At 36.9% G+C, this 10,400-nt stretch overlaps 1 pseudogene; it reads right to left on the bottom strand.

Moving 5' to 3' along the window:
• Positions 1 to 1,999: 1,999 nt before the first annotated feature.
• On the bottom strand, positions 2,000 to 2,178 carry LOC133849822 (5.8S ribosomal RNA; annotated as a pseudogene).
• Between the last annotated feature and the right edge of the window lie 8,222 nt (positions 2,179 to 10,400).

The raw sequence follows: 10,400 nt of genomic DNA on the forward strand, positions 1-10,400 counted from the left end.
ACCAAAATTCCCCCCCCCCAAAAATTTTTTTTTAAAATTTTAAAAAAATTTAAAAAAAAATTTTAAAATTTTTTTTTTTTGGGCCAAAAAAAAAACCCTTACCCAAAAACCCCCCCGTTTTCCCCCCCAAAAAAAGGCCCAAAACCCAAAAAAAACCCCCCCAAAAAATTTCCCCCCCCAAAAAAAAATTAATTTTCCCAAAAAAAAAATTTTTTGGGAAAACCCCCCTTTTTCCATTTTTTGGGGAAAAAAGGGGGAAAATTTTTCCCAAAAATTTGGGAAAAAAAAAACAAAAATTTGGGGTTTTTTTTTTTTTTTCCCTTTTTTGGGGAATGTTTTCCCCCCCTTTTTGGCCCCCCTTTTTTTTGAAATTTTTCCTTTTAAAAAAAAACCCCAAAAAAAAAAAATTTTAAAAATTTTTAAAATTTTAAAAAATTTTTTCCCCCTTTTTCCCAAATTTTGGGAAAATTGGTTTTTTTAAAAAAAAATTTAAATTTTTAAAGGGTTTTTTTAAAATTTCCCAAAAAAAAATTTTAAAACCCCAAAAAAAAAAAAAAAAAAAAATTTTTTTCCCAAAAGAAAAATTTAAATTTTTAAATTTTTTTTGGGGGGGGGGGTTTAAATTTTTTTTCCCCCCCCGGTTTTAAAAAGGGTTTTTTTTTTTAAAATTTTTTTTTTTTAAAATTAAAAATTTTTTTTTTTAAAAATTTTTTTCCCCCCTTTTTTCCAAAAAGGTTTCCCCCTTTTTTAAAAAAACCCCCCCTTTTTAAATTTCCAAGGGTTTTTTAAAATTTTAAATCCCCAAAATTGGGAAACCGGAAAAGGGGGGAAAAAAGGGGGCCCCAAAAAAATTTTTCCACTTTTTTTTATGGGTTTCCCCCTTTTTTTTTTCCACCTCCGGGGGCCCTTTTTTTTTCCAAATTTAAAAATTTTTTTTAAAAATTTTTCCCCGGGCCCAAAAAATTTTAAAAACCCCCCAAAAAAAAACCTTTTTGGGAAAAAATTTAAAGGAAAAAACCCCCCAAAAAACCCCAAGGGAAAAAATTTTTTTTTTTTTAAAAAAAATTTTTTTTTTAAAATTTTAAACCGTTAATTTTTTAAAAAACCCCCTTTTTAAATTTTTTTTTTATGCACACTATCGTTATAATATTGATTAAATATTACAATTCTAATGATGAATTTTCCATAACGGATATTCAGGTTCATCGGGCTTAACCTCTAAGCAGTTTCACGTACTATTTAACTCTCTATTCAGAGTTCTTTTCAACTTTCCCTCACGGTACTTGTTTACTATCGGTCTCATGGTTATATTTAGTTTTAGATGGAGTTTACCACCCACTTAGTGCTGCACTATCAAGCAACACGACTCTTTGGAAACATCATCTAATAATCATTAACGTTATACGGGCCTGGCACCCTCTATGGGTAAATATCCTCATTTAAGAAGGACTTAAATCGTTAATTTCTCATACTAGAATATTGAGGTTCCATACACTGCATCTCACATTTGCCATATAGAAAAAGTGACTTAGTGCTGAACTGATTTCTTTTCGCTCGCCGCTATTAAGAAAATCCTTGTTAGTTTCTTTTCCTCCACTAATTAATATGCTTAAATTCAGGGGGTAGTCCCATATGAGTTGAGGTTGTTTAATTACACTTATAGACAATTCTCTGCCTATTTTGAAATATACTATCTTTTTTTTTAGGTCCATAATATTCACAAAATTATTCTCTATACCATATTCGTTAATAAGAGGCAATTCTAGTTTATAAAATAATATATTTTATGCTAGACATTCCTCAGTATTATTTGAAATGAATAAAGAACATATAATTCTTCAAATTTCTCATGCAACAGAGTCTTAGTATATTCATTTATTAATTCATATTATGAATATCTTAAGCGACAACTTTTTAGATTCACACTTATATTATCCAACAATATACAATGTGCTTAAAATTCCGAAAAATTTTAAACAACTTATTTAGCATAGTCTTACAACCCTCAACCATATGTAGTCCAAGCAGCACTAAAAAATTAATTAAAGTACATAACAGCATGGACTGCGATATGCGTTCACAATGTCGATGTTTATGTGTCCTGCAGTTCACACGATGACGCACAGTTTTCTGCGTTATTCATCGACCCATGAGCCGAGTGATCCACCGCTTAGAGTGATACAATTTTTTTTTATTTCATTACGTCAATAATATTTTTATTGAAAGAAATTAAAAATACACCATTTTACTGGCATATATCTATTCCTTCAATAAAATTTTTTTTATACCTAAATAAATGTTGCGAAATGTCTTAGTTTTACATAATCGATAATAATAAGATATATGACAAGTATATTTTAGCTAAATTTATTTATTATGATCAACATATGTAAAGCGTTAACCTGCAAACAGGTACAACATTGTTTTTCTTTAGGTGTTGCGAACCAATGTATGCGCACTGGAATATGCAAGTTAACGTGCCGAACAATACTGACGTCACAAATAGTCAGGCTTGGAACACTAACTTGCGAATCGTCGAAAGAGAGGTGCAAGTTAACGTGCCGAGCAATACTGACGTCACAAATAGTCAGGCTTGAGACACTAATTTGAGAGTCGTCGAAAGAGAGGTGCATATGGAGCTTTGGTGAGCGTCGGCTGCGGCCCAAATGCACTCAATCGCCGATCTAGAGCTTGAAAGCTGAGAGTGCAGAACTTTGTGAGATTAGTTTTAAGTTATGCTAGTTAGATTAGATCTGAAGCTCAAGCTCTCAAGAGCAAGAACCACAAAAAATGAAAGAATAAATAATTAAAACATAATTATATTAACTGGCGCCCAACGGCAAAAGACCTGCAAAAAAAAACCAAAAGAAGAAAACACGAAGCAGCATAGGTAGCTGCAATATTCACTGCCGGACAGCAGAGCTGGATAACTTCACCAAATCCGCAATTGCTGTACCAACTGCTGGACACGTGCGTGTCCACACATAACCAGAAAAGCTGACATCAGTGCTTGTCCTACCCAGCATCGGACAGCGGAGTTAAAAGCTAGCAGAGAAAAGAATTTGGATAACTAAAAGAAAACTGAAAAACATGTAAGTGAGAAGTTCATTTTTATTAAAAGCGAAATTTGCTCATTACGGCGTTTACATAAGCGAAAGCTCAATAAAGAGCGCACTCCAATTTTTCATATATGCCGACATTTGCATAAGCTAAAGCTTATGCAACTTATTTGATTCTTTTGAATTTATTCCTATACTATGCTGTTCAATAAATAAATAAATAAATAAAAAGTGACTATTCCATCTTTACACTTATTTAAATTTTTACACAAGTAAAAGCTTATGCCGCACAATAAATAAAACAGAACCCATATCGTTACATATCTATTGCCTTTTTTCAATTAAATATTGTTTATGCATTTACTAGTATTTAGATAAGCTTATTCCGCAACATATGTAAATAAAAAAGCTCCTTTCCACATGTCTAGCGACGAAGAACTTATCGAAAGTTACAAAGAAACTTTAGTGCACAATCGCAATTACAACCCAGTTAACCAAATTACTTCGTACAGAAACAATATCATTCAACCATCTAGAATGGACGCGACTACTCTTCGGGCCATGGAAGAATCCATTTAGAGAGACAAAAAATAGAATTTGAGGAGAAAATTAATAAACTTACCCAACAATTAAATTCATTTAAAACAAATACTCCTAAAATAGAGGTCTATCAAGAGATCACTATTTCTAATGATGTTATATGCAATGAACCCTCGATATTGTAAAATCTGTTTGTGAATTCGATGGAAAACAAGAAAATTATGTTTCTTGGAGACAATCCGCAATCGCAGCGTACAAGGTGTTTGAGCCTTATAATGGCAGCAGCAGGCATTATCAAGCAGTTGCCATACTTAGAAATAAAGTCAGGGGACCAGCTGATGCCGTGCTTGCCTCTTTTAACACCGTGTTAAATTTTAAGGCGATTATGGCAAGGTTAGACTTTACTTATTCAGATAAAACACCAGTACATGTTATCCAACAAGAGCTAAGTTTACTACGGCAGGGCGAGATGCCTTTACTGAAATACTACGATGAAATAGAGAAAAAGCTAACGTTACTGATTAATAAAACTATTATGTCACATGATGCTACGGCCGCTGCCGTACTTAATGAAAAATACAGAGGGACGCCCTTCATACATTTGTGTCTGGGCTTAGGAAAAGTCTAAGAATGGCAGTTTTCCCATCACAGCCCCAAGATTTGCCAACAGCGTTGGCCTTTGCTCAGGAGGCAGAATCGAGCAATGAAAGGAGCATTTTGCTGCTAACTTCGCGAAACACAATGAAGAGCGAATGCAGAAAAGTGCGAGTCAGCGTTCAAACGGCTGGCGCCATCAGTCTCAACATAATTCTGAGAGTCAAACGAATGAGGGCTCGAGAAGGAACCCTCACTTCACAAAAACCCAAACACCAGATCATAAGATGGGTGCTTTAAGCAACAAGGTTCGAACGCAAGTCGATCAAAATCAGACTGCATCATTGCCTGAGCCTATGGAAGTCGACACTTCTTCTCGATACAGACAACCTACTAAATGGCAAAACACCAACAGTCAGGGTGCTGCAAAATCCGGGAGGACTCAAAAGGTTCATGCCACCACCCATGAGCACGAATATGAAACAACAGCTAGAGCCACAGTCGCTCAGGCCGAGGATGAGCTGTCAGATGCAGAAGCATGCAATTTTTTAGGGAGAAATCCCTGTTACCGTACATCGTACGAACAGTAGCGGGGCAAACCATAAAACTCTTGGTGGATACAGGGGCCTCCAAAACTACATTAAGCCACTTCCGGGCTTGAAGCATATCATCCCTGTAGAAAACGAATTCCAAGTAACATCCATCCACGGAAGCACAAAAATTACTCATAAGTGCTTGGTATCACTTTTCAAGTTAAAACATATTTCTTTATACTTGACACACTTAAGGCATTCGACGCAATAATCGGCTTAGACCTTTTAAAAAATGCCAAGCAAACATTAATTTGATTCAAAATATAATTTCAACAGAGTATACCTCTGAGCCCCTCCTTTTTGCGAGATCTCAAAATGTGAATCTTATTCATATAGATGACGCTGATGTACCATGTGCTATCAGGCCATTCTTTAACTCAATGATAAAAGATCATATCAAAACATTCGCAGACCCTTGTGTGGCCTTACCATATAACATTAATACTATTGCTACAATCAGAACAGACGGAGTGCCAGTGTACTCAAAACTATATCCACATCCCAGGGGCGTATCTGATTTTGTTAATGCAGAAGTTAAACAACTTTTAGCGAATGGCATTATTAGGCCTTCAAGATCGCCTTACAATAACCCCACTTGGGTGGTCGATAAAAAAGGGACTGATGAAAATGGGCATAGGAAAAAAAGGCTTGTTATTGATTTTAGAAAACTGAATCAAAATACTGTGGATGACAAGTATCCAATCCCTACAATTTCGACAATACTATCGAATATGGGCAATGCTACATTTTTTACAACTCTGGATTTGAAGTCCGGATTTCATCAAATTGAGCTTGCCGAAAAAGATAGAGAAAAAACAGCTTTCTCCGTGAACAACGGAAAATATGAATTTTGCAGGCTCCCTTTTGGTCTGAAAAATGCCCCAAGTATTTTTCAGAGAGCCATTGATGATGTTTTAAGAGAACAAATTGGGAAGAGTTGCTATGTCTACGTAGATGATGTTATAATCTTCTCGGAAACAAAGGAACAACATATTAGGGACATCGAATGGGTCCTCAAAAGTCTTCATGATGCGGGCATGAGAGTATCACAAGAAAAATCTAAGTTTTTCAAAAAAGAAGTAGAATATCTAGGATTCATCGTGTCTAGGGGAGGAATAAAAACCGCACCTGAAAAGGTTCAGGCAATAAAAGCGTTCCCGACCCCAACCACCCTATTCGACCTCAGATCATTCTTGGGTCTTTCCAGCTATTATCGCTGCTTCATCAAAGATTATGCTTCCATAGCCAAGCCCCTCACGGAGCTACTGAAAGGCGAGAATGGCAAGATCTCAAAGAATCACTCTAGGAAAGTGAAAATAGAGCTGAAGCAAAATCATCAAGAGACTTTTGAAAAACTTAGAAACATACTTGCGTCGGAGGACGTCATGTTAGCATACCCTGACTTTAAAAAGCCTTTTGATTTGACAACAGATGCTTCGAGCTTCGGCCTCGGAGCCGTATTGTCACAAAATGGACGACCCATTACAATGATATCACGAACACTACGCGACATCGAACTAAGCTATGCGACAAACGAGAGAGAACTCTTAGCTATAGTTTGGTCATTAAAAAATCTCCGTAATTATCTTTACGGAGTGAAAACCTTGAACATTTTCACAGATCATCAGCCGTTGACGTTTGCGGTATCCGATAAGAACCCAAACTCAAAGATAAAGCGCTGGAAAGCATTTATCGACGAACACGGAGCGAAGTTGATCTATAAACCTGGCAGAGAAAATCATGTAGCTGATGCACTGTCACGGCAGCATTTGAATGCACTAGACAATGAGCCAGAATCAGACGTTGCGACCATCCATAGTGAGGAATCTCTAACTTACACGATTGAAGTAACTGACAAACCGGTCAATTGTTTCAAAACCAAATTGTTATTAAAGAAGCTGAAACGACCTCAGTAAAACAAGAATCTTATTTAGAGATAAGACCAGGCACATCATAGAGGTTTCCGAAAGGAAAGAACTTCACCAAATACTTGTGGATGCAGTAAATGCAAATGTTGTCAACGCTATACATTGCACACTGCCAGTATTGGCCTTTATCCAACATAGGCTAGTAGAGGCGTTTCCTTCTACAACGTTTCGATATTCGAAAGACTTAGTAATTGACGTCCTAAACGATACGGAACAAAGAGAAATTGTCACAGCTGAACATAATCGAGCACACCGTGCAGCCCAGGAAAACGTGAAACAAATCCTTTGCGACTATTTCTTTCCAAAAATGTCTCGTCTTGCAATGGAGATTGCTGCTAACTGCAGAACTTGTTCTGTAGGTAAATATAATAGGCACCCACAAAACAAAATATTGCCAGCACCCCGATCCCAACTTTTGCGGGAGAAATCCTACATCTAGATATATTTAATACGGACAGAACATATTTTTAACGTGTGTGGACAAATTTTCCAAATTTGCTGTTGTCCAACCCATACCTTCTAGAAGTACTATTGACATAAAGGGACCTATTTTACAGTTGGTAAATCTCTTCCCTAAAACAAATACAATTTACTGCGATAATGAAAAATCATTAAATTCAGAAACCATTAGGACCACCTTAATGAACCATTTTGAAATAAGTGTGGTGAACGCACCACCATTGCACAGCACTTCTAATGGCCAGGTAGAACGATTTCACAGTACCTTGGGGGAAATTGCACGTTGTCTAAAGATTGAAAATAATTTAAGCGACACAGTGGAGACTATCCTTTTGGCCACGATACAGTACAATAGGACCTTTCATTCAGTAACTAAAAAGAAACCGATTGAGATTATTCACTCAACTCCCATCGACTTTCAAAACAAAATAATGCAAAATTTACAAGCCGCTCAAGAAATAAAATTGCAACAAGTTAATAAAGATCGAGTTTACAAGGAGTATTGCGTGGGCGATAAGGTTTTTTTGAAGAGGAATAAGAGATTGGGAAATAAATTATCTCCTTTATGCTCTGAAGAGGTAGTGGAAGCCGACTTAGGAACGACGGTTCTAATTAAGGGGAGGGTGGTCCATAAGGACAATTTAAAATAAAAAACTAGAATAACAAAAATTTTTGAATTATAGAAATTAAAGGAATAAAGTAATAATTTGCGATATGATATGATATGGAAAACTTAAGAAAATATATGGAAAACTCATTGAAGAATTAATAATCTGGAAATAAATAAATCTTAACAAGCCGATACTAAAATGAACATCTCACAAATCTTAGAGTAGGTTATGTAATATAATATATGTATCTAGTATTAAGAGTATCCAAATAATTACATATTGCACTTTGTAATAAAACTGTAAGATTACAAATTTCAGTACGAAGAAGATAGTTGAGACTGCAGAAAAATCCTCGCTGAACGTGGGGCAAGCACTTTCATCATGGGAAATTACACGAAACTCATCCGCTCTACGCTCAGTAAGGAGCGAAGGCATATCATGGCACATGACTCGGGATTTTAGACTCTACAGTGGAGATCGACGATGGAATGCTCACCATTCGATCGAGCTTCTATCAATGGCGTCTGGTCGAACACAACAAAACACAGCCTATAAGAACCAACATTGTCTCGGCAATCTCACAGTGAATGTGACATCGCACAGAGGAAACTGGGCATGCTATTCCTGCATCCACTGAGTAACTAGAATCCTGACACCCCGGTGATTTGCGAGATGAGCTTATTGCAGTCAACGTTCCACTCTGTTGCTGTTTAGTTATTCGGCTTATCGACGCCTTTAAACGAAACACCAACATCGAGCACAGAATTGAACCATCGTTCCGTAGAGTACCGAGGACGGCCCTCACTTAACCGGGGGAGGAGTTAACGTGCCGAACAATACTGACGTCACAAATAGTCAGGCTTGGAACACTAACTTGCGAATCGTCGAAAGAGAGGTGCAAGTTAACGTGCCGAGCAATACTGACGTCACAAATAGTCAGGCTTGAGACACTAATTTGAGAGTCGTCGAAAGAGAGGTGCATATGGAGCTTTGGTGAGCGTCGGCTGCGGCCCAAATGCACTCAATCGCCGATCTAGAGCTTGAAAGCTGAGAGTGCAGAACTTTGTGAGATTAGTTTTAAGTTATGCTAGTTAGATTAGATCTGAAGCTCAAGCTCTCAAGAGCAAGAACCACAAAAAAATGAAAGAATAAATAATTAAAACATAATTATATTAACTTGCACAATACATTTTGCAACGCATGTATATTATGGTACATATACACGCAGTTTTTTATTTTATCCAAAACACATAAAACACTCTTAATACAGTATATAATAATAATAATACATAACAAACGGTTTTTAGCTAATTTAAATTATTATATGTTGCATAATTGTATCTCATATGATTGAATAAAATATTTATATTTATTAGTTACTTAATTTATTAAATATTGCAATTCCCCTAAAAGAGAAAAACAAATTTAATTTATTAACGGTTAGATGCATTAAAACAATAATGATCATTCCGCAGGTTCACCTACGGAAACCTTGTTACGACTCTTACTTCCTCTAAATAATCAAGTTCGGTCAACTTTTGCGAAACAACCGCAACACACAAGGGGTCACAGTGATCACGTCCGGAGACCTCACTAAATAATTCAATCAGTAGTAGCGACGGGCGGTGTGCACAAAGGGCAGGGACGTAATCAATGCGAGTTAATGACTCACACTTACTGGGAATTCCAAGTTCATGTCAACAGTTTCAGTTCACAATCCCAAGCATGAAAGTGGTTCAGCGGTTTACCCGGACCTCTCGGTCTAGGAAATACACGTTGATACTTTCATTGTAGCGCGCGTGCAGCCCAGGACATCTAAGGCCATCACAGACCTGTTATTGCTCAATCTCATTATTGCTAGACGCAATTTGTCCATTTAAGAAGCTAGTGTCCTTATAATGGGACAAACCAACAGGTACGGCTCCACTTCTATAAACACATTCAAACACAATAAACATTTTACTGCCACCATGAATGAAGGCTATAAGCTTCAACACCATAATCCTGAAGATATCTATTTAATATATTTGAGTCTCGTTCGTTATCGGAATTAACCAGACAAATCACTCCACGAACTAAGAACGGCCATGCACCACCACCCATAGATTCGAGAAAGAGCTATCAATCTGTCTTACACACTTATGTTCGGACCTGGTAAGTTTTCCCGTGTTGAATCAAATTAAGCCGCAGGCTCCACTCCTGGTGGTGCCCTTCCATCAATTCTTTTAAGTTTCAGATTTGCAACCATACTTCCCCCGGAGCCCAAAAGCTTTGGTTTCCCGGGAAGCGACTGAAAGAGCCATAAAAGTAGCTACACCCAATTGCTAGCTGGCATCGTTTATGGTTAGAACTAGGACGGTATCTGATCGCCTTCGAACCTCCAACTTTCGTTCTTGATTAATGAAAACATCTTTGGCAAATGCTTTCGCTTAAGTTAGTCTTACGACGGTCCAAGAATTTCACCTCTCGCGTCGTAATACTAATGTCCCCAAACTGCTTCTATTAATCATTACCTCTTGATCTGATTAAGCACTCTAATTTGTTCAAAGTAATTGTAATGGCCCACAATAACTCTCGATGAAGAGCACTAATGCAGGTTTTTAAATAGGAGGAACA

Source organism: Drosophila sulfurigaster, unplaced genomic scaffold (genome assembly GCF_023558435.1).
Source record: "Drosophila sulfurigaster albostrigata strain 15112-1811.04 unplaced genomic scaffold, ASM2355843v2 contig_63_pilon, whole genome shotgun sequence".
In the NCBI taxonomy this organism is placed as follows: domain Eukaryota; kingdom Metazoa; phylum Arthropoda; class Insecta; order Diptera; family Drosophilidae; genus Drosophila; species Drosophila sulfurigaster.